The sequence below is a fragment of the Heterodontus francisci genome, chromosome 34, assembly GCF_036365525.1.
Source record: "Heterodontus francisci isolate sHetFra1 chromosome 34, sHetFra1.hap1, whole genome shotgun sequence".
In the NCBI taxonomy this organism is placed as follows: Eukaryota; Metazoa; Chordata; class Chondrichthyes; order Heterodontiformes; family Heterodontidae; genus Heterodontus; species Heterodontus francisci.
The window spans coordinates 9,570,577-9,593,686 of NC_090404.1; the positions used below are offsets into that span (position 1 = coordinate 9,570,577).

The 23,110-nt window shown below is 47.2% G+C and overlaps 10 non-coding genes across 10 annotated transcripts; all 10 read left to right on the forward strand.

The window, feature by feature from the left end:
* Positions 1–4,920: 4,920 nt before the first annotated feature.
* trnae-uuc (transfer RNA glutamic acid (anticodon UUC)) lies at positions 4,921–4,992 on the forward strand. Its single transcript has one exon. It is a non-coding gene; the product is annotated as a tRNA-Glu (tRNA).
* Positions 4,993–5,660: 668 nt separating this feature from the next.
* On the forward strand, positions 5,661–5,732 carry trnae-uuc (transfer RNA glutamic acid (anticodon UUC)). The gene has a single exon. It is a non-coding gene; the product is annotated as a tRNA-Glu (tRNA).
* Positions 5,733–8,129: 2,397 nt separating this feature from the next.
* On the forward strand, positions 8,130–8,201 carry trnae-cuc (transfer RNA glutamic acid (anticodon CUC)). Its single transcript has one exon. It is a non-coding gene; the product is annotated as a tRNA-Glu (tRNA).
* A 3,248-nt stretch (positions 8,202–11,449) lies between these two features.
* Positions 11,450–11,521, forward strand: trnae-cuc (transfer RNA glutamic acid (anticodon CUC)). The gene has a single exon. It is a non-coding gene; the product is annotated as a tRNA-Glu (tRNA).
* Positions 11,522–12,189: 668 nt separating this feature from the next.
* Positions 12,190–12,261, forward strand: trnae-uuc (transfer RNA glutamic acid (anticodon UUC)). Its single transcript has one exon. It is a non-coding gene; the product is annotated as a tRNA-Glu (tRNA).
* Positions 12,262–14,659: 2,398 nt separating this feature from the next.
* Positions 14,660–14,731, forward strand: trnae-cuc (transfer RNA glutamic acid (anticodon CUC)). The gene has a single exon. It is a non-coding gene; the product is annotated as a tRNA-Glu (tRNA).
* A 668-nt stretch (positions 14,732–15,399) lies between these two features.
* Positions 15,400–15,471, forward strand: trnae-uuc (transfer RNA glutamic acid (anticodon UUC)). Its single transcript has one exon. It is a non-coding gene; the product is annotated as a tRNA-Glu (tRNA).
* Positions 15,472–17,868: 2,397 nt separating this feature from the next.
* On the forward strand, positions 17,869–17,940 carry trnae-cuc (transfer RNA glutamic acid (anticodon CUC)). Its single transcript has one exon. It is a non-coding gene; the product is annotated as a tRNA-Glu (tRNA).
* Positions 17,941–18,608: 668 nt separating this feature from the next.
* trnae-uuc (transfer RNA glutamic acid (anticodon UUC)) lies at positions 18,609–18,680 on the forward strand. The gene has a single exon. It is a non-coding gene; the product is annotated as a tRNA-Glu (tRNA).
* A 2,395-nt stretch (positions 18,681–21,075) lies between these two features.
* trnae-cuc (transfer RNA glutamic acid (anticodon CUC)) lies at positions 21,076–21,147 on the forward strand. Its single transcript has one exon. It is a non-coding gene; the product is annotated as a tRNA-Glu (tRNA).
* Positions 21,148–23,110: the final 1,963 nt, after the last annotated feature.

Consider the following 23,110-nt stretch of genomic DNA (forward strand, 5'->3'; position numbering starts at 1 on the left):
TTATCAATGGCCCCTACTATCTGCTCCTTGAAAAAGTTCCACATTTCGACCGTGCCCTTCCCTGCCAGCATATGCTCCCAACTTATGCTCCTCAGTTCCTGCCTGACAGCATCATATCTACCCTTCCCCCAATTGTAAACCTTGCCCTGTTGCACATACCTATCCCTCTCCATTACCACAGTGAATGCTACAGAATTGTGATCACTATCTCCAAAGTGCTCGCCCACCAACAGCTCTATCACTTGCCCTGGTTCATTACCTAGTACCAAATCCAATATTGCCTCCCCTCTGGTCGGGCAGTCTACATACTGAGTCAGAAAAGCTTCCTGGACATACTGCACAAACACTACCCCATCCAAACTATTCGATCTAAAGAGTTGCCAATCAATATTTGGGAAGTTGAAATCCCCCATAATTACTACCCTGTGACTTCTGCTCCTTTCCAAAATCTGTTTCCCAATCTGCTCTTCCACCTCCCTGCTGCTATTGGGGGGCCTATAGAAAACTCCCATCAAGGTGACTGCTCCTTTCCTGTTCCTGACCTCAACCCACAGTGCCTCAGTCGGCAGATCCTCCTCGAAAATTCTTTCAGCAGTTGTTACACTATTTCTAACTAACAATGCCACCCCCCCACCTCTTTTACCACCATTCCTAATCTTATGAAAACATCTATAACCAGGTACCTCCAAAAACCATTCCTCCCCCTCACCTATCCACGTTTCAGTGATGGCCACAACATCGTAGTCCCAAGTGCCCATCCACGCCTTCAATTCACTCACCTTATTCCTGATGCTTCTTGCGTTGAAGTATACGCACTTTAACCCTTCTCCGTGCCCATCTGTCCTCTGCGACAGTGCTACCTTCCCCAATACCTCACTACACTCTTTGTCTTTCTGAGTGGACCCACTGGTCCCTGGATTACAAGTCCGGTTCCCATCCCCCTCCCAAACTAGTTTAAACCCTCCCGAACAGTACTAGCAAACCTCCCTCCCAGGATATTGGTGCCCCTCTGGTTCAGATGCAGCCCGTCCTGTTTGAACAGGTCCCATCTTCCCCAGAATGCAGTCCAATTATCCAAGAACTGGAAGCCCTCCCTCCTACACCATTCCTGCAGCCACGTGTTCAGCTGTGCTCTCTCCCTATTCCTAGCCTCACTATCACGTGGCGCCGGCAACAAACCAGAGATAACAACTCTGTCCGTCCGAGCTTTCAGCTTCCAGCCTAACTCCCTAAACTCACTTCTAACATCTGTGCCACCCTTCCTTCCTACGTCGTTGGTGCCAATGTGCACCACGACCTCTGGCTGCTCCCCCTCCCCTTTAAGGATCCTGAAGACGCGATCACACCATCCGACAGGATCCACCATCTCCTTTTCCCGTAGGGCCTTGAGGACATTCCACGCAGACCACTGCCTGATGGATCGGTGGTCAAAGGTGTTTTCCCGCAGAAACTGCTCCACGAAGGATAGGTGGTACGGCACGGTACAACTGTATGGAGTGTTCCGCGGCAATGTGACCAGGCCCATCCTTCGCAACACCGGGGACAGATAGAACCTCAGTACGTAATGACATTTGGAGTTTGCGTACTGGAGGTCTACACACAGCTTGATGCAGCCACACACGAAGGTGGTCATCAGGATGAGGGCCACGTTGGGTACATTTTAGATCCCCAGATGAAGCGGAAAATGGCTCGGGTGACTGCCACAGCGCAGGAGTGGGGTATGGGCCAGACCTGCGCCACGTACAGCAACAATGATGACCAGGTTCTTACCCACAATGGAGAGAGATCACTGCCCCCACATGCTCAACTTTTGTTGTACATTGGCTACTCGCTCCTCCCAGGTTTTGGTGCACGCCCCGGCCCTTCCGAACCATATCCCCAGCACCTTCAGGATGTCTGACCTAACGGTGAAGGGGACAAAGGATCGGTCAGCCCAGTTCCCAAAGAACATGGCCTCGCTCTTGCCGTGGCTAACTTTGGCTCCCAAGGCCAGTTCGAACTGGTCGCAAATGCTCATCAGTCTGCGCACGGACAGCGGATCCAAACAGAAGACGGCGACGTCATCCATGTACAGGGAGGTTTTAACCTGAGTGCCTCAGCTGCCTGGGATTGTCACCCCTCTTATGCTCGCATCCTTCCTAATAGACTCAGCAAAGGGTTCAATACAGCAAACAAACAAGACCGGGGAGAGAGGACAGCCCTGTCTGACTCCAAATTGGATCGGGAAACTTTCCGAGTCCCACCCATTGATTGAGATTGCACTACTGATGTTCGTGTAGAGCAGTTTGATCCAATTGCAGATTCCCTCCCCAAACCCCATTTTGGAAAGCACGTCCATCATGTAGGTGTGCGATATCCTGTCAAAAGCCTTCTCCTGGTCCAGGCTGATGAGGCAGGTGTCCACCCTCCTGTCCCGCACGTAGGCGATCGTATCCCTGAGTAGCGCAAGACTATCAGAGATCTTCCTGCCGGGTACAGTACAGGTCTGATCGGGGTGAATCACCAACTCCAGAGCAGACTTGACTCGACTGGCTATGACTTTGGACAGAATCTTGTAGTCAACATTAAGCAGTGAGATGGGCCGCCAATTTCTGATTTCTGCCCTCTCCCCCTTCCGCTTGTAGATGAGGGTGATGATGCCTTTCCTCATGGATTCTGACATGCTGCCGGCCAGGAGCATACTCTCGTATACTTCCAGCAGGTCCGGGCCGACCCAGTCCCACAGGGCCGAATACAACTCGACCGGTAAGCCGTCGCTTCCGGGAGTTTTACTCGTCTCGAAGGACTCGACGGCCTTTGTCAGCTCGTCCAGAGTTAGCGGCTTGTCCAGTCTCTCCCTCATGCTGTCATCTAACACCTCTGTGATAGATGACAGGAAGGACTGGGAGGCTCTGCTGTCTGTGGGCTTCACGTCATACAGCCCAGCATAAAAGGATTTGCTGATCCTTAGTATGTTGGACTGCGAAGACATTACCGAGCCATTCTCTTCCTTCAGGCTGATAACAGAGCTCTCTCTGTGTACCTTTTGGAAGAAGTAACGCGAGCACGTCTCATCCTGCTCGATGGAGCGGACTCTGGACCGGAAGATGATCTTGGAGGCCACCTTGGCAAAGAGCGAGGCCTGCTGGCTCTTCACCTCTTGGAGATCCTCCTTGACCTCGACCCTGACTGCAACCGGAGCAGATTTTGCATACTTTTTTGGAGTCGGGACATTTCCCTCTGTCTCTCTCTCGCCTTCTGAACACCTTTGTGGACGAAGAACCTCTTGATGTTCTCCTTAATCGCTTCCCACCAGTGAACTGGAGACTCAAAGAGGGGTTTCACGGTCCTCCAACCTTTGTAATCCCTTTTGAGTTCCTCAACGTTCTCTGGGGTCAGCAGTGCAGCATTGAGCTTCCATGTCCCCCTGCCAACCCGCTGGTCATCCTGTAAGTGACAGTCGGCCAGTAAGAGGCAGTGGTCGGAGAAGAACACCGGCTTGACGTCGATGGATCCGACCGTGATAGCACGGGACACAAACAGGAAGTCAATCCTGGAACGGGCAGACCCGTCCGATCTTGACCATGTGTATCTGCGCTGCGCTCCGTCTGCAGGTTTGCTGAAGACGTCGTGCAGTTTGGCATCTTTAACTGTTTCTATTAGGAATCTGGATGGAGCGTCCAGTTTGCTGTCGTCACTGATGGATCGTCCAGCCACATCGATGATGCAGTTGAAATCACCGCCTAGGATGACCGGCCTGGACGTCGCCAGCAGCAGTGGGAGCTGCTGGAAGACGATCAGCCGCTCGCTGCGTTGTACTAGGGCGTACACGTTGATCAACCGGAGCGGAGTGTTGTTGTACATCACGTCTGCTACGAGGAGGTGACCGTCCACCACCTCCTTAACTTCGGAGATGGTGAAGATATCTCCCCGCAGCAGAATACCCAGGCTGGAGGAACGGCAATCATTAACCCCCGACCAGATCGATGGCCCGTGGGACCACCATCGCGACCACTGCCTGTAGGTGCTGAGGTGTGGTATTCCACACTCCTGCAGAAACAGTAGGTCAGCTTTGATCTTGGCGAGGTAATCCAAGGTTGAAACACATCGCATAGTAGATTTAATGCTACGCACATTAATGGAAGCAATTCTTACACCCATTTTTTAAAGTTAGTTGTTGCTTCCCATACCAGTCCTTCGGGATGCTCCTGCATACCCATCGTGTGCGCAAGCAGTTTCACGTTGGTTGGGCTCAGAAACCCATCTTGGTTTTTCATGCAGGGTTTGTTCCACTGGGGTGACATCAGGGGGGGGGGGTCTTGTAGGCAGCAAAGATTGGATTGTCCTCTGCTGCTTCCATCTGTTCCTCATCGAAAACATCACTGCTCCCGGCTTCCCGGAGCGAAGGTGTGCCAGACGTGTCTTTGCTCTTGGTGTCCCGGAGCTGGGATGCGCTGGCCACGACGTTACGTGTGGCGCTTTGGGGTTGGGGCACGCCGGGCCCATCAAAGCTTCCAGTATCCGGGTGCCGGGAGGCTTTGCTACCTCAAGACTTGACTATTCCAATGACTCCTGGCACAATGTTTGGCCGCGCTCTCTATATATAAACCCCGCCCCCTGGGTCAGTCACCCGCTCCCACCAGCGACCTTTCACCTGTCAGCTCACAATGCCCGGGGGATTGACTCGAACTCTCCGACTGGTTTCGGGGGCGGGGGGGGGGGTTTCCTGTCCCGCCCCTGCACTTTCTATTGGTCCGCGGTAGGTGTCAATCATCCGGGTGGGCGGTGTGAGCTGAGGCAGAGAGAGCGGTGACAGCAGCTGGGTGAATAAAACCAAGATGGATATGGAAGGAAGATTGAGGAAAAACAAAATAACAAACTGTGGGATCAGAGTGCTTTACAGGTATATGTAGACAAATCTTTAAGCATATTTTTGCCTCATCCCTGGTGGTCTAGTGGTAATGATTAGGCGCTTTCACCGCCGCGGCCCGGGTTCGATTCCCGGTCAGAGAAGTGTGTTTTATGCATTGGGGCAATGGAACTGAGTGCATTGCTCTCAAGTAATAAAGCTGTCTGAAAAACCTACACAATCCTTGTCTTTATAAATCGAAGCAGAGGGTACAAAAGCAATGAGGTTATATGAACCTCTACGAATCACTAGTTAGATCTGGATTTTGCTGAAGAGAGATCCTGTTTGACAAATTTATTAGAATTTTTTAGAGTATGTAACCAGTAGGGCAGATAAAGTGGAATCAGTAGATGTTGTAGACCTGGATTTTCAAAAGGCACTCGATAAGGCACCACATAAAAGATTAATAGGCAAGAGCTAAGGACTCATGGTGTTGGGTTAATATATTAGCGTGGATAGAGGATTGGCTAACAGACAAAAAGCAAAGAGTGTGAGCATAAATGGCAGGCAGTGAATTGTGCAATGAATTTGGCCTAGCCATCAGCCTCAAGAAAACGAACATCATGGGACAGGACGTCAGAAATGCTCCATCCATCAATATCGGCGGCCTCGTTCTGGAAGTGGTTCAAGAGTTCACCTCCCTAGGCTCAACTATCACCAGTAACCTGTCTCTCGATGCAGAAATCAACAAGCACATGGGAAAGGCATCTGCTGCTATGTCCAGACTGGCCAAGAAAGTGTGGGACAAATCTTTAAGCAAACTGTCACCTCTTCCCTGGTGGTCTAGTGGTTAGGATTCGGCGCTTTCACCGCCGCGGCCCGGGTTCGATTCCCAGTCAGGGAAGTGTGTCTTATGCATTGGGGCAATGGAACTGAGTGCATTGCTCTTAAGTGAAAAAGTAGTCTGAAAAACTGACACAATCCTTGTCTTTATAAATCGAAGCAGAGTGCACAAAGGCAATGAGGTTCTATGAATCACTAGTTAGATCTGGATTTTGCTGAAGAGAGATCCTATTTGACAAATCTTGTAGAATTTTTTTGAGTATGTAACCAGTAGGGTAGATAAAGTGGAATCAGTAGATGATGTATACCTGGATTTTCAAAAGGCATTCGATAAGGTGCCACATAAAAGATTAATAGGCAAGAGATAAGGACTCACGGTGTTGGGTTAATATATTAGCGTGGATAGAGGATTGGCTAACAGACAAAAAGCAAAGAGTGTGAGCATAAATGGCAGGCAGTGAATTGTGCAATGAATTTGGCCTAACCATCAGTCTCAAGAAAACGAACATCATGGGACAGGACGTCAGAAATGCTCCATCCATCAATATCGGCGGCCGCGCTCTGGAAGTGGTTCAAGAGTTCGCCTCCCTAGGCTCAACTATCACCAGTAACCTGTCTCTCGATGCAGAAATCAACAAGCGCATGGGAAAGGCATCTGCTGCTATGTCCAGACTGGCCAAGAAAGTGTGGGAAAATGGCGCACTGACACGGAACACAAAAGTCCGAGTGTATCAAGACTGTGTCCTCAGTACCTTGCTCTACGGAGGCAGACAGGCCTCGGTTCAACATCTGATCTGAAAGCCAGCACTCCCTCAGCACTGCACTGCAGTGTCGGCCTTGATTTTTGTGCTCAAGCCTGGAGTGAGACTTGAGCCCAAAAACGTATGACTTAAAGACAAGGGTGCTATCAACTAAGCCACAGTGATGCAATCTGAGTCACATTTATAAATACTCACAGACTTGGTAAGTGATCTGATCTCACTAAACTATGACACAAGCTGTGTCTATTTGAGTTACATTTGTACAAACGCACTCACTTGGAAACTGATCAGATCTTACTAAACTATGACACAAGAATATTCCATTGTCACTCCTGCTCAGACTGTACCTTCTATCTACACCAGCCTCTCTGCACAAGATCAACAGAAAAGACTGATGGCGTTATTGTCCACAGCAAAAGCACACAGTGGCACAAGCATCTGGTAATTCCTATTAAAATGCAAAGCAGAGCAGAACAACAGTGTCTTGGTCTGTTACAGACTTATTGATTGAGATTGATTTTCAACAACTCCATTATCACAATGTGTGGAAGGTAGGAAATGGAACTTCATCTTTATTATATTACAACTCATATGGTAGCAGAATCTCATCTTCACTTCCCCAGATTCAATAAAGATTCACTGAGACTTTATGTCGAATGGCTGCCGGATTACCCACAACCCCATGTGCTTCAGAAACTGCTCTATATGCGCAGGTGGCAGGAAGGTTGAGAGAACGGCAAATAAAGCATACAGTATCCTTGACTTTATTAGCAGGGGAACAGAGTACAAGAGCAAGGATGTTATGTTGAACTTGAACAAGACACGAGTTCGGCCTCAGCTGGAGTATTGCTTCCAGTTCTGGGCGCCGCATTTAAAGAACGTTGTGAAAGCATTGGAGAGATTGCAGAAAACAATGGTTCCAGGATGAGGAACTTCAATTATGGTGATAGATTGGGGCTATTTTCCTTGAAGAAGACAAGGCTGAGAGGTAATTTGACAAAAGTATTCAATATCATGTGGGCTCGGGACAATGTTTGTGGAGAGAAACTGTTCCCACTCCCTTAAAGAATCGAGAGGGGGCAGATTTAAAGCAAAAAAAAAAGCAATGGCAACATGAGGAAAACCTTTTTCACGCAGTGAGTGGTTCAGGTCTGGAATGCACTGCCTGAGAGTGAGGTGGAGGCAAGTTCAATTGGAGCATTCAAAAGGGAAACATTCAGGCTTGGGGCCGCGCTCTGTATTTATAAACCCCGCCCCCTGGGGGGTGGGGGGGGGTGGGGGCGTCAGTCACCCGCTCCCACCTTTCACCTGTCAGCTCACAATGCCCGGGGAATTGACGGGGCTCCGGACCAATAGAAAGAGGGGGCGAAGCTGGAGGACGAATGAGGGACCCTCTTGGTCAATGCGGTAAGTCACGCCACTCGAACTCTCCGACTGGTTTCGGGGGCGGGGGGTTCCTGTCCCGCCCCTGCACTTTCTATTGGTCCGCGGCTGGTGTCAATCAGCCGGGTGGGCGGTGTAAGTTGAGCATGCGCGGCCGGCAGGGGCTGAGGCAGAGAGCGCGGTGACAGCAGCTGGGTTAATAAAACCAAGATGTATTTTGGAAGGAAGATTGAGGAAAGGCAAAATGATCTTCTGTGGTATCTGAGTGCTTTACAGGTATATGTAGACAAATCTTTAAATATACTGTCGACTCTTCCCTGGTGGTCTAGTGGTTAGGATTTGGCGCTCTCACCGCCGCGGCCCGGGTTCGATTCCCGGTCAGGGAAGTGTGTTTTATGCAATTGGGCAATGGAACTGAGTGCATTGCTCTTCAGTGATAAAGCTGTCCAAAAAGCCTACACAATCCTTGTCTTTTTCAATCGAAGCAGAGGGTACAAAGGCAATGAGGTTATATGAGCCTCTGTGAATCACTAGTTAGATCTGGATTTTGCTGAAGAGAGATCCTGTTTGACAAATCTTGTAGAATTTTTTTGAGTATGTAACCAGTAGGGTAGATAAAGTGGAATCAGTAGATGTTGTATACCTGGATTTTCAAAAGGCACTCGATAAGGCACCACATAAAAGATTAATAGGCAAGAGCTAAGGACTCATGGTGTTGGGTTAATATATTAGCGTGGATAGAGGATTGGCTAACAGACAAAAAGCAAAGAGTGTGAGCATAAATGGCAGGCAGTGAATTGTGCAATGAATTTGGCCTAGCCATCAGCCTCAAGAAAACGAACATCATGGGACAGGACGTCAGAAATGCTCCATCCATCAATATCGGCGGCCTCGTTCTGGAAGTGGTTCAAGAGTTCACCTACCTAGGCTCAACTATCACCAGTAACCTGTCTCTCGATGCAGAAATCAACAAGCACATGGGAAAGGCATCTGCTGCTATGTCCAGACTGGCCAAGAAAGTGTGGGACAAATCTTTAAGCAAACTGTCACCTCTTCCCTGGTGGTCTAGTGGTTAGAACATAGAACATACAGCACAGAACAGGCCCTTCGGCCCACAATGTTGTGCCGATCCTTTGTCCTCTGTCAAGGACAATTTAATCTATACCCCATCATTCTCCGCTTTCGGATTCGGCGCTTTCTCCGCCGCGGCCCGGGTTCGATTCCCGGTCAGGGAAGTGTGTCTTATGCATTGGGGCAATGGAACTGAGTGCATTGCTCTTAAGTGAAAAAGTAGTCTGAAAAACTGACACAATCCTTGTCTTTATAAATCGAAGCAGAGTGCACAAAGGCAATGAGGTTCGATGAATCACTAGTTAGATCTGGATTTTGCTGAAGAGAGATCCTATTTGACAAATCTTGTAGAATTTTTTTGAGTATGTAACCAGTAGGGTAGATAAAGTGGAATCAGTAGATGATGTATACCTGGATTTTCAAAAGGCATTCGATAAGGTGCCACATAAAAGATTAATAGGCAAGAGATAAGGACTCACGGTGTTGGGTTAATATATTAGCGTGGATAGAGGATTGGCTAACAGACAAAAAGCAAAGAGTGTGAGCATAAATGGCAGGCAGTGAATTGTGCAATGAATTTGGCCTAACCATCAGTCTCAAGAAAACGAACATCATGGGACAGGACGTCAGAAATGCTCCATCCATCAATATCGGCGGCCGCGCTCTGGAAGTGGTTCAAGAGCTCGCCTACCTAGGCTTAACTATCACCAGTAACCTGTCTCTCGATGCAGAAATCAACAAGCGCATGGGAAAGGCATCTGCTGCTATGTCCAGACTGGCCAAGAAAGTGTGGGAAAATGGCGCACTGACACGGAACACAAAAGTCCGAGTGTATCAAGACTGTGTCCTCAGTACCTTGCTCTACGGAGGCAGACAGGCCTCGGTTCAACATCTGATCTGAAAGCCAGCACTCCCTCAGCACTGCACTGCAGTGTCGGCCTTGATTTTTGTGCTCAAGCCTGGAGTGAGACTTGAGCCCAAAAACATATGACTTAAAGACAAGGGTGCTATCAACTAAGCCACAGTGATGCAATCTGAGTCACATTTATAAATACTCACAGACTTGGTAAGTGATCTGATCTCACTAAACTATGACACAAGCTGTGTCTATTTGAGTTACATTTGTACAAACGCACTCACTTGGAAACTGATCAGATCTTACTAAACTATGACACAAGAATATTCCATTGTCACTCCTGCTCAGACTGTACCTTCTATCTACACCAGCCTCTCTGCACAAGATCAACAGAAAAGACTGATGGCGTTATTGTCCACAGCAAAAGCACACAGTGGCACAAGCATCTGGTAATTCCTATTAAAATGCAAAGCAGAGCAGAACAACAGTGTCTTGGTCTGTTACAGACTTATTGATTGAGATTGATTTTCAACAACTCCATTATCACAATGTGTGGAAGGTAGGAAATGGAACTTCATCTTTATTATATTACAACTCATATGGTAGCAGAATCTCATCTTCACTTCCCCAGATTCAATAAAGATTCACTGAGACTTTATGTCGAATGGCTGCCGGATTACCCACAACCCCATGTGCTTCAGAAACTGCTCTATATGCGCAGGTGGCAGGAAGGTTGAGAGAACGGCAAATAAAGCATACAGTATCCTTGACTTTATTAGCAGGGGAACAGAGTACAAGAGCAAGGATGTTATGTTGAACTTGAACAAGACACGAGTTCGGCCTCAGCTGGAGTATTGCTTCCAGTTCTGGGCGCCGCATTTAAAGAACGTTGTGAAAGCATTGGAGAGATTGCAGAAAACAATGGTTCCAGGATGAGGAACTTCAATTATGGTGATAGATTGGGGCTATTTTCCTTGAAGAAGACAAGGCTGAGAGGTAATTTGACAAAAGTATTCAATATCATGTGGGCTCGGGACAATGTTTGTGGAGAGAAACTGTTCCCACTCCCTTAAAGAATCGAGAGGGGGCAGATTTAAAGCAAAAAAAAAAGCAATGGCAACATGAGGAAAACCTTTTTCACGCAGTGAGTGGTTCAGGTCTGGAATGCACTGCCTGAGAGTGAGGTGGAGGCAAGTTCAATTGGAGCATTCAAAAGGGAAACATTCAGGCTTGGGGCCGCGCTCTGTATTTATAAACCCCGCCCCCTGGGGGGGGGGGGGGGGGGTGGGGGCGTCAGTCACCCGCTCCCACCTTTCACCTGTCAGCTCACAATGCCCGGGGAATTGACGGGGCTCCGGACCAATAGAAAGAGGGGGCGAAGCTGGAGGACGAATGAGGGACCCTCTTGGTCAATGCGGTAAGTCACGCCACTCGAACTCTCCGACTGGTTTCGGGGGCGGGGGGTTCCTGTCCCGCCCCTGCACTTTCTATTGGTCCGCGGCTGGTGTCAATCAGCCGGGTGGGCGGTGTAAGTTGAGCATGCGCGGCCGGCAGGGGCTGAGGCAGAGAGCGCGGTGACAGCAGCTGGGTTAATAAAACCAAGATGTATTTTGGAAGGAAGATTGAGGAAAGGCAAAATGATCTTCTGTGGTATCTGAGTGCTTTACAGGTATATGTAGACAAATCTTTAAATATACTGTCGACTCTTCCCTGGTGGTCTAGTGGTTAGGATTTGGCGCTCTCACCGCCGCGGCCCGGGTTCGATTCCCGGTCAGGGAAGTGTGTTTTATGCAATTGGGCAATGGAACTGAGTGCATTGCTCTTCAGTGATAAAGCTGTCCAAAAAGCCTACACAATCCTTGTCTTTTTCAATCGAAGCAGAGGGTACAAAGGCAATGAGGTTATATGAGCCTCTGTGAATCACTAGTTAGATCTGGATTTTGCTGAAGAGAGATCCTGTTTGACAAATCTTGTAGAATTATTTTGAGTATGTAACCAGTAGGGTAGATAAAGTGGAATCAGTAGATGTTGTATACCTGGATTTTCAAAAGGCACTCGATAAGGCACCACATAAAAGATTAATAGGCAAGAGCTAAGGACTCATGGTGTTGGGTTAATATATTAGCGTGGATAGAGGATTGGCTAACAGACAAAAAGCAAAGAGTGTGAGCATAAATGGCAGGCAGTGAATTGTGCAATGAATTTGGCCTAGCCATCAGCCTCAAGAAAACGAACATCATGGGACAGGACGTCAGAAATGCTCCATCCATCAATATCGGCGGCCTCGTTCTGGAAGTGGTTCAAGAGTTCACCTACCTAGGCTCAACTATCACCAGTAACCTGTCTCTCGATGCAGAAATCAACAAGCACATGGGAAAGGCATCTGCTGCTATGTCCAGACTGGCCAAGAAAGTGTGGGACAAATCTTTAAACAAACTGTCACCTCTTCCCTGGTGGTCTAGTGGTTAGGATTCGGCGCTTTCACCGCCGCGGCCCGGGTTCGATTCCCGGTCAGGGAAGTGTGTCTTATGCATTGGGGCAATGGAACTGAGTGCATTGCTCTTAAGTGAAAAAGTAGTCTGAAAAACTGACACAATCCTTGTCTTTATAAATCGAAGCAGAGTGCACAAAGGCAATGAGGTTCGATGAATCACTAGTTAGATCTGGATTTTGCTGAAGAGAGATCCTATTTGACAAATCTTGTAGAATTTTTTTGAGTATGTAACCAGTAGGGTAGATAAAGTGGAATCAGTAGATGATGTATACCTGGATTTTCAAAAGGCATTCGATAAGGTGCCACATAAAAGATTAATAGGCAAGAGATAAGGACTCACGGTGTTGGGTTAATATATTAGCGTGGATAGAGGATTGGCTAACAGACAAAAAGCAAAGAGTGTGAGCATAAATGGCAGGCAGTGAATTGTGCAATGAATTTGGCCTAACCATCAGTCTCAAGAAAACGAACATCATGGGACAGGACGTCAGAAATGCTCCATCCATCAATATCGGCGGCCGCGCTCTGGAAGTGGTTCAAGAGTTCGCCTACCTAGGCTTAACTATCACCAGTAACCTGTCTCTCGATGCAGAAATCAACAAGCGCATGGGAAAGGCATCTGCTGCTATGTCCAGACTGGCCAAGAAAGTGTGGGAAAATGGCGCACTGACACGGAACACAAAAGTCCGAGTGTATCAAGACTGTGTCCTCAGTACCTTGCTCTACGGAGGCAGACAGGCCTCGGTTCAACATCTGATCTGAAAGCCAGCACTCCCTCAGCACTGCATTGCAGTGTCGGCCTTGATTTTTGTGCTCAAGCCTGGAGTGAGACTTGAGCCCAAAAACATATGACTTAAAGACAAGGGTGCTATCAACTAAGCCACAGTGATGCAATCTGAGTCACATTTATAAATACTCACAGACTTGGTAAGTGATCTGATCTCACTAAACTATGACACAAGCTGTGTCTATTTGAGTTACATTTGTACAAACGCACTCACTTGGAAACTGATCAGATCTTACTAAACTATGACACAAGAATATTCCATTGTCACTCCTGCTCAGACTGTACCTTCTATCTACACCAGCCTCTCTGCACAAGATCAACAGAAAAGACTGATGGCGTTATTGTCCACAGCAAAAGCACACAGTGGCACAAGCATCTGGTAATTCCTATTAAAATGCAAAGCAGAGCAGAACAACAGTGTCTTGGTCTGTTACAGACTTATTGATTGAGATTGATTTTCAACAACTCCATTATCACAATGTGTGGAAGGTAGGAAATGGAACTTCATCTTTATTATATTACAACTCATATGGTAGCAGAATCTCATCTTCACTTCCCCAGATTCAATAAAGATTCACTGAGACTTTATGTCGAATGGCTGCCGGATTACCCACAACCCCATGTGCTTCAGAAACTGCTCTATATGCGCAGGTGGCAGGAAGGTTGAGAGAACGGCAAATAAAGCATACAGTATCCTTGACTTTATTAGCAGGGGAACAGAGTACAAGAGCAAGGATGTTATGTTGAACTTGAACAAGACACGAGTTCGGCCTCAGCTGGAGTATTGCTTCCAGTTCTGGGCGCCGCATTTAAAGAACGTTGTGAAAGCATTGGAGAGATTGCAGAAAACAATGGTTCCAGGATGAGGAACTTCAATTATGGTGATAGATTGGGGCTATTTTCCTTGAAGAAGACAAGGCTGAGAGGTAATTTGACAAAAGTATTCAATATCATGTGGGCTCGGGACAATGTTTGTGGAGAGAAACTGTTCCCACTCCCTTAAAGAATCGAGAGGGGGCAGATTTAAAGCAAAAAAAAAAGCAATGGCAACATGAGGAAAACCTTTTTCACGCAGTGAGTGGTTCAGGTCTGGAATGCACTGCCTGAGAGTGAGGTGGAGGCAAGTTCAATTGGAGCATTCAAAAGGGAAACATTCAGGCTTGGGGCCGCGCTCTGTATTTATAAACCCCGCCCCCTGGGGGGGGGGGGGGGGGTGGGGGCGTCAGTCACCCGCTCCCACCTTTCACCTGTCAGCTCACAATGCCCGGGGAATTGACGGGGCTCCGGACCAATAGAAAGAGGGGGCGAAGCTGGAGGACGAATGAGGGACCCTCTTGGTCAATGCGGTAAGTCACGCCACTCGAACTCTCCGACTGGTTTCGGGGGCGGGGGGTTCCTGTCCCGCCCCTGCACTTTCTATTGGTCCGCGGCTGGTGTCAATCAGCCGGGTGGGCGGTGTAAGTTGAGCATGCGCGGCCGGCAGGGGCTGAGGCAGAGAGCGCGGTGACAGCAGCTGGGTTAATAAAACCAAGATGTATTTTGGAAGGAAGATTGAGGAAAGGCAAAATGATCTTCTGTGGTATCTGAGTGCTTTACAGGTATATGTAGACAAATCTTTAAATATACTGTCGACTCTTCCCTGGTGGTCTAGTGGTTAGGATTTGGCGCTCTCACCGCCGCGGCCCGGGTTCGATTCCCGGTCAGGGAAGTGTGTTTTATGCAATTGGGCAATGGAACTGAGTGCATTGCTCTTCAGTGATAAAGCTGTCCAAAAAGCCTACACAATCCTTGTCTTTTTCAATCGAAGCAGAGGGTACAAAGGCAATGAGGTTATATGAGCCTCTGTGAATCACTAGTTAGATCTGGATTTTGCTGAAGAGAGATCCTGTTTGACAAATCTTGTAGAATTTTTTTGAGTATGTAACCAGTAGGGTAGATAAAGTGGAATCAGTAGATGTTGTATACCTGGATTTTCAAAAGGCACTCGATAAGGCACCACATAAAAGATTAATAGGCAAGAGCTAAGGACTCATGGTGTTGGGTTAATATATTAGCGTGGATAGAGGATTGGCTAACAGACAAAAAGCAAAGAGTGTGAGCATAAATGGCAGGCAGTGAATTGTGCAATGAATTTGGCCTAGCCATCAGCCTCAAGAAAACGAACATCATGGGACAGGACGTCAGAAATGCTCCATCCATCAATATCGGCGGCCTCGTTCTGGAAGTGGTTCAAGAGTTCACCTACCTAGGCTCAACTATCACCAGTAACCTGTCTCTCGATGCAGAAATCAACAAGCACATGTGAAAGGCATCTGCTGCTATGTCCAGACTGGCCAAGAAAGTGTGGGACAAATCTTTAAGCAATCTGTCACCTCTTCCCTGGTGGTCTAGTGGTTAGGATTCGGCGCTTTCACCGCCGCGGCCCGGGTTCGATTCCCGGTCAGGGAAGTGTGTCTTATGCATTGGGGCAATGGAACTGAGTGCATTGCTCTTAAGTGAAAAAGTAGTCTGAAAAACTGACACAATCCTTGTCTTTATAAATCGAAGCAGAGTGCACAAAGGCAATGAGGTTCGATGAATCACTAGTTAGATCTGGATTTTGCTGAAGAGAGATCCTATTTGACAAATCTTGTAGAATTTTTTTGAGTATGTAACCAGTAGGGTAGATAAAGTGGAATCAGTAGATGATGTATACCTGGATTTTCAAAAGGCATTCGATAAGGTGCCACATAAAAGATTAATAGGCAAGAGATAAGGACTCACGGTGTTGGGTTAATATATTAGCGTGGATAGAGGATTGGCTAACAGACAAAAAGCAAAGAGTGTGAGCATAAATGGCAGGCAGTGAATTGTGCAATGAATTTGGCCTAACCATCAGTCTCAAGAAAACGAACATCATGGGACAGGACGTCAGAAATGCTCCATCCATCAATATCGGCGGCCGCGCTCTGGAAGTGGTTCAAGAGTTCGCCTACCTAGGCTTAACTATCACCAGTAACCTGTCTCTCGATGCAGAAATCAACAAGCGCATGGGAAAGGCATCTGCTGCTATGTCCAGACTGGCCAAGAAAGTGTGGGAAAATGGCGCACTGACACGGAACACAAAAGTCCGAGTGTATCAAGACTGTGTCCTCAGTACCTTGCTCTACGGAGGCAGACAGGCCTCGGTTCAACATCTGATCTGAAAGCCAGCACTCCCTCAGCACTGCACTGCAGTGTCGGCCTTGATTTTTGTGCTCAAGCCTGGAGTGAGACTTGAGCCCAAAAACATATGACTTAAAGACAAGGGTGCTATCAACTAAGCCACAGTGATGCAATCTGAGTCACATTTATAAATACTCACAGACTTGGTAAGTGATCTGATCTCACTAAACTATGACACAAGCTGTGTCTATTTGAGTTACATTTGTACAAACGCACTCACTTGGAAACTGATCAGATCTTACTAAACTATGACACAAGAATATTCCATTGTCACTCCTGCTCAGACTGTACCTTCTATCTACACCAGCCTCTCTGCACAAGATCAACAGAAAAGACTGATGGCGTTATTGTCCACAGCAAAAGCACACAGTGGCACAAGCATCTGGTAATTCCTATTAAAATGCAAAGCAGAGCAGAACAACAGTGTCTTGGTCTGTTACAGACTTATTGATTGAGATTGATTTTCAACAACTCCATTATCACAATGTGTGGAAGGTAGGAAATGGAACTTCATCTTTATTATATTACAACTCATATGGTAGCAGAATCTCATCTTCACTTCCCCAGATTCAATAAAGATTCACTGAGACTTTATGTCGAATGGCTGCCGGATTACCCACAACCCCATGTGCTTCAGAAACTGCTCTATATGCGCAGGTGGCAGGAAGGTTGAGAGAACGGCAAATAAAGCATACAGTATCCTTGACTTTATTAGCAGGGGAACAGAGTACAAGAGCAAGGATGTTATGTTGAACTTGAACAAGACACGAGTTCGGCCTCAGCTGGAGTATTGCTTCCAGTTCTGGGCGCCGCATTTAAAGAACGTTGTGAAAGCATTGGAGAGATTGCAGAAAACAATGGTTCCAGGATGAGGAACTTCAATTATGGTGATAGATTGGGGCTATTTTCCTTGAAGAAGACAAGGCTGAGAGGTAATTTGACAAAAGTATTCAATATCATGTGGGCTCGGGACAATGTTTGTGGAGAGAAACTGTTCCCACTCCCTTAAAGAATCGAGAGGGGGCAGATTTAAAGCAAAAAAAAAAGCAATGGCAACATGAGGAAAACCTTTTTCACGCAGTGAGTGGTTCAGGTCTGGAATGCACTGCCTGAGAGTGAGGTGGAGGCAAGTTCAATTGGAGCATTCAAAAGGGAAACATTCAGGCTTGGGGCCGCGCTCTGTATTTATAAACCCCGCCCCCTGGGGGGGGGGGGGGGGTGGGGGCGTCAGTCACCCGCTCCCACCTTTCACCTGTCAGCTCACAATGCCCGGGGAATTGACGGGGCTCCGGACCAATAGAAAGAGGGGGCGAAGCTGGAGGACGAATGAGGGACCCTCTTGGTCAATGCGGTAAGTCACGCCACTCGAACTCTCCGACTGGTTTCGGGGGCGGGGGGTTCCTGTCCCGCCCCTGCACTTTCTATTGGTCCGCGGCTGGTGTCAATCAGCCGGGTGGGCGGTGTAAGTTGAGCATGCGCGGCCGGCAGGGGCTGAGGCAGAGAGCGCGGTGACAGCAGCTGGGTTAATAAAACCAAGATGTATTTTGGAAGGAAGATTGAGGAAAGGCAAAATGATCTTCTGTGGTATCTGAGTGCTTTACAGGTATATGTAGACAAATCTTTAAATATACTGTCGACTCTTCCCTGGTGGTCTAGTGGTTAGGATTTGGCGCTCTCACCGCCGCGGCCCGGGTTCGATTCCCGGTCAGGGAAGTGTGTTTTATGCAATTGGGCAATGGAACTGAGTGCATTGCTCTTCAGTGATAAAGCTGTCCAAAAAGCCTACACAATCCTTGTCTTTTTCAATCGAAGCAGAGGGTACAAAGGCAATGAGGTTATATGAGCCTCTGTGAATCACTAGTTAGATCTGGATTTTGCTGAAGAGAGATCCTGTTTGACAAATCTTGTAGAATTTTTTTGAGTATGTAACCAGTAGGGTAGATAAAGTGGAATCAGTAGATGTTGTATACCTGGATTTTCAAAAGGCACTCGATAAGGCACCACATAAAAGATTAATAGGCAAGAGCTAAGGACTCATGGTGTTGGGTTAATATATTAGCGTGGATAGAGGATTGGCTAACAGACAAAAAGCAAAGAGTGTGAGCATAAATGGCAGGCAGTGAATTGTGCAATGAATTTGGCCTAGCCATCAGCCTCAAGAAAACGAACATCATGGGACAGGACGTCAGAAATGCTCCATCCATCAATATCGGCGGCCTCGTTCTGGAAGTGGTTCAAGAGTTCACCTACCTAGGCTCAACTATCACCAGTAACCTGTCTCTCGATGCAGAAATCAACAAGCACATGGGAAAGGCATCTGCTGCTATGTCCAGACTGGCCAAGAAAGTGTGGGACAAATCTTTAAGCAATCTGTCACCTCTTCCCTGGTGGTCTAGTGGTTAGGATTCGGCGCTTTCACCGCCGCGGCCCGGGTTCGATTCCCGGTCAGGGAAGTGTGTCTTATGCATTGGGGCAATGGAACTGAGTGCATTGCTCTTAAGTGAAAAAGTAGTCTGAAAAACTGACACAATCCTTGTCTTTATAAATCGAAGCAGAGTGCACAAAGGCAATGAGGTTCGATGAATCACTAGTTAGATCTGGATTTTGCTGAAGAGAGATCCTATTTGACAAATCTTGTAGAATTTTTTTGAGTATGTAACCAGTAGGGTAGATAAAGTGGAATCAGTAGATGATGTATACCTGGATTTTCAAAAGGCATTCGATAAGGTGCCACATAAAAGATTAATAGGCAAGAGATAAGGACTCACGGTGTTGGGTTAATATATTAGCGTGGATAGAGGATTGGCTAACAGACAAAAAGCAAAGAGTGTGAGCATAAATGGCAGGCAGTGAATTGTGCAATGAATTTGGCCTAACCATCAGTCTCAAGAAAACGAACATCATGGGACAGGACGTCAGAAATGCTCCATCCATCAATATCGGCGGCCGCGCTCTGGAAGTGGTTCAAGAGTTCGCCTCCCTAGGCTCAACTATCACCAGTAACCTGTCTCTCGATGCAGAAATCAACAAGCGCATGGGAAAGGCATCTGCTGCTATGTCCAGACTGGCCAAGAAAGTGTGGGAAAATGGCGCACTGACACGGAACACAAAAGTCCGAGTGTATCAAGACTGTGTCCTCAGTACCTTGCTCTACGGAGGCAGACAGGCCTCGGTTCAACATCTGATCTGAAAGCCAGCACTCCCTCAGCACTGCACTGCAGTGTCGGCCTTGATTTTTGTGCTCAAGCCTGGAGTGAGACTTGAGCCCAAAAACGTATGACTTAAAGACAAGGGTGCTATCAACTAAGCCACAGTGATGCAATCTGAGTCACATTTATAAATACTCACAGACTTGGTAAGTGATCTGATCTCACTAAACTATGACACAAGCTGTGTCTATTTGAGTTACATTTGTACAAACGCACTCACTTGGAAACTGATCAGATCTTACTAAACTATGACACAAGAATATTCCATTGTCACTCCTGCTCAGACTGTACCTTCTATCTACACCAGCCTCTCTGCACAAGATCAACAGAAAAGACTGATGGCGTTATTGTCCACAGCAAAAGCACACAGTGGCACAAGCATCTGGTAATTCCTATTAAAATGCAAAGCAGAGCAGAACAACAGTGTCTTGGTCTGTTACAGACTTATTGATTGAGATTGATTTTCAACAACTCCATTATCACAATGTGTGGAAGGTAGGAAATGGAACTTCATCTTTATTATATTACAACTCATATGGTAGCAGAATCTCATCTTCACTTCCCCAGATTCAATAAAGATTCACTGAGACTTTATGTCGAATGGCTGCCGGATTACCCACAACCCCATGTGCTTCAGAAACTGCTCTATATGCGCAGGTGGCAGGAAGGTTGAGAGAACGGCAAATAAAGCATACAGTATCCTTGACTTTATTAGCAGGGGAACAGAGTACAAGAGCAAGGATGTTATGTTGAACTTGAACAAGACACGAGTTCGGCCTCAGCTGGAGTATTGCTTCCAGTTCTGGGCGCCGCATTTAAAGAACGTTGTGAAAGCATTGGAGAGATTGCAGAAAACAATGGTTCCAGGATGAGGAACTTCAATTATGGTGATAGATTGGGGCTATTTTCCTTGAAGAAGACAAGGCTGAGAGGTAATTTGACAAAAGTATTCAATATCATGTGGGCTCGGGACAATGTTTGTGGAGAGAAACTGTTCCCACTCCCTTAAAGAATCGAGAGGGGGCAGATTTAAAGCAAAAAAAAAAGCAATGGCAACATGAGGAAAACCTTTTTCACGCAGTGAGTGGTTCAGGTCTGGAATGCACTGCCTGAGAGTGAGGTGGAGGCAAGTTCAATTGGAGCATTCAAAAGGGAAACATTCAGGCTTGGGGCCGCGCTCTGTATTTATAAACCCCGCCCCCTGGGGGGGGGGGGGGTGGGGGCGTCAGTCACCCGCTCCCACCTTTCACCTGTCAGCTCACAATGCCCGGGGAATTGACGGGGCTCCGGACCAATAGAAAGAGGGGGCGAAGCTGGAGGACGAATGAGGGACCCTCTTGGTCAATGCGGTAAGTCACGCCACTCGAACTCTCCGACTGGTTTCGGGGGCGGGGGGTTCCTGTCCCGCCCCTGCACTTTCTATTGGTCCGCGGCTGGTGTCAATCAGCCGGGTGGGCGGTGTAAGTTGAGCATGCGCGGCCGGCAGGGGCTGAGGCAGAGAGCGCGGTGACAGCAGCTGGGTTAATAAAACCAAGATGTATTTTGGAAGGAAGATTGAGGAAAGGCAAAATGATCTTCTGTGGTATCTGAGTGCTTTACAGGTATATGTAGACAAATCTTTAAATATACTGTCGACTCTTCCCTGGTGGTCTAGTGGTTAGGATTTGGCGCTCTCACCGCCGCGGCCCGGGTTCGATTCCCGGTCAGGGAAGTGTGTTTTATGCAATTGGGCAATGGAACTGAGTGCATTGCTCTTCAGTGATAAAGCTGTCCAAAAAGCCTACACAATCCTTGTCTTTTTCAATCGAAGCAGAGGGTACAAAGGCAATGAGGTTATATGAGCCTCTGTGAATCACTAGTTAGATCTGGATTTTGCTGAAGAGAGATCTTGTTTGACAAATCTTGTAGAATTTTTTTGAGTATGTAACCAGTAGGGTAGATAAAGTGGAATCAGTAGATGTTGTATACCTGGATTTTCAAAAGGCACTCGATAAGGCACCACATAAAAGATTAATAGGCAAGAGCTAAGGACTCATGGTGTTGGGTTAATATATTAGCGTGGATAGAGGATTGGCTAACAGACAAAAAGCAAAGAGTGTGAGCATAAATGGCAGGCAGTGAATTGTGCAATGAATTTGGCCTAGCCATCAGCCTCAAGAAAACGAACATCATGGGACAGGACGTCAGAAATGCTCCATCCATCAATATCGGCGGCCTCGTTCTGGAAGTGGTTCAAGAGTTCACCTACCTAGGCTCAACTATCACCAGTAACCTGTCTCTCGATGCAGAAATCAACAAGCACATGGGAAAGGCATCTGCTGCTATGTCCAGACTGGCCAAGAAAGTGTGGGACAAATCTTTAAGCAAACTGTCACCTCTTCCCTGGTGGTCTAGTGGTTAGAACATAGAACATACAGCACAGAACAGGCCCTTCGGCCCACAATGTTGTGCCGATCCTTTGTCCTCTGTCAAGGACAATTTAATCTATACCCCATCATTCTCCGCTTTCGGATTCGGCGCTTTCTCCGCCGCGGCCCGGGTTCGATTCCCGGTCAGGGAAGTGTGTCTTATGCATTGGGGCAATGGAACTGAGTGCATTGCTCTTAAGTGAAAAAGTAGTCTGAAAAACTGACACAATCCTTGTCTTTATAAATCGAAGCAGAGTGCACAAAGGCAATGAGGTTCGATGAATCACTAGTTAGATCTGGATTTTGCTGAAGAGAGATCCTATTTGACAAATCTTGTAGAATTTTTTTGAGTATGTAACCAGTAGGGTAGATAAAGTGGAATCAGTAGATGATGTATACCTGGATTTTCAAAAGGCATTCGATAAGGTGCCACATAAAAGATTAATAGGCAAGAGATAAGGACTCACGGTGTTGGGTTAATATATTAGCGTGGATAGAGGATTGGCTAACAGACAAAAAGCAAAGAGTGTGAGCATAAATGGCAGGCAGTGAATTGTGCAATGAATTTGGCCTAACCATCAGTCTCAAGAAAACGAACATCATGGGACAGGACGTCAGAAATGCTCCATCCATCAATATCGGCGGCCGCGCTCTGGAAGTGGTTCAAGAGTTCGCCTACCTAGGCTTAACTATCACCAGTAACCTGTCTCTCGATGCAGAAATCAACAAGCGCATGGGAAAGGCATCTGCTGCTATGTCCAGACTGGCCAAGAAAGTGTGGGAAAATGGCGCACTGACACGGAACACAAAAGTCCGAGTGTATCAAGACTGTGTCCTCAGTACCTTGCTCTACGGAGGCAGACAGGCCTCGGTTCAACATCTGATCTGAAAGCCAGCACTCCCTCAGCACTGCACTGCAGTGTCGGCCTTGATTTTTGTGCTCAAGCCTGGAGTGAGACTTGAGCCCAAAAACATATGACTTAAAGACAAGGGTGCTATCAACTAAGCCACAGTGATGCAATCTGAGTCACATTTATAAATACTCACAGACTTGGTAAGTGATCTGATCTCACTAAACTATGACACAAGCTGTGTCTATTTGAGTTACATTTGTACAAACGCACTCACTTGGAAACTGATCAGATCTTACTAAACTATGACACAAGAATATTCCATTGTCACTCCTGCTCAGACTGTACCTTCTATCTACACCAGCCTCTCTGCACAAGATCAACAGAAAAGACTGATGGCGTTATTGTCCACAGC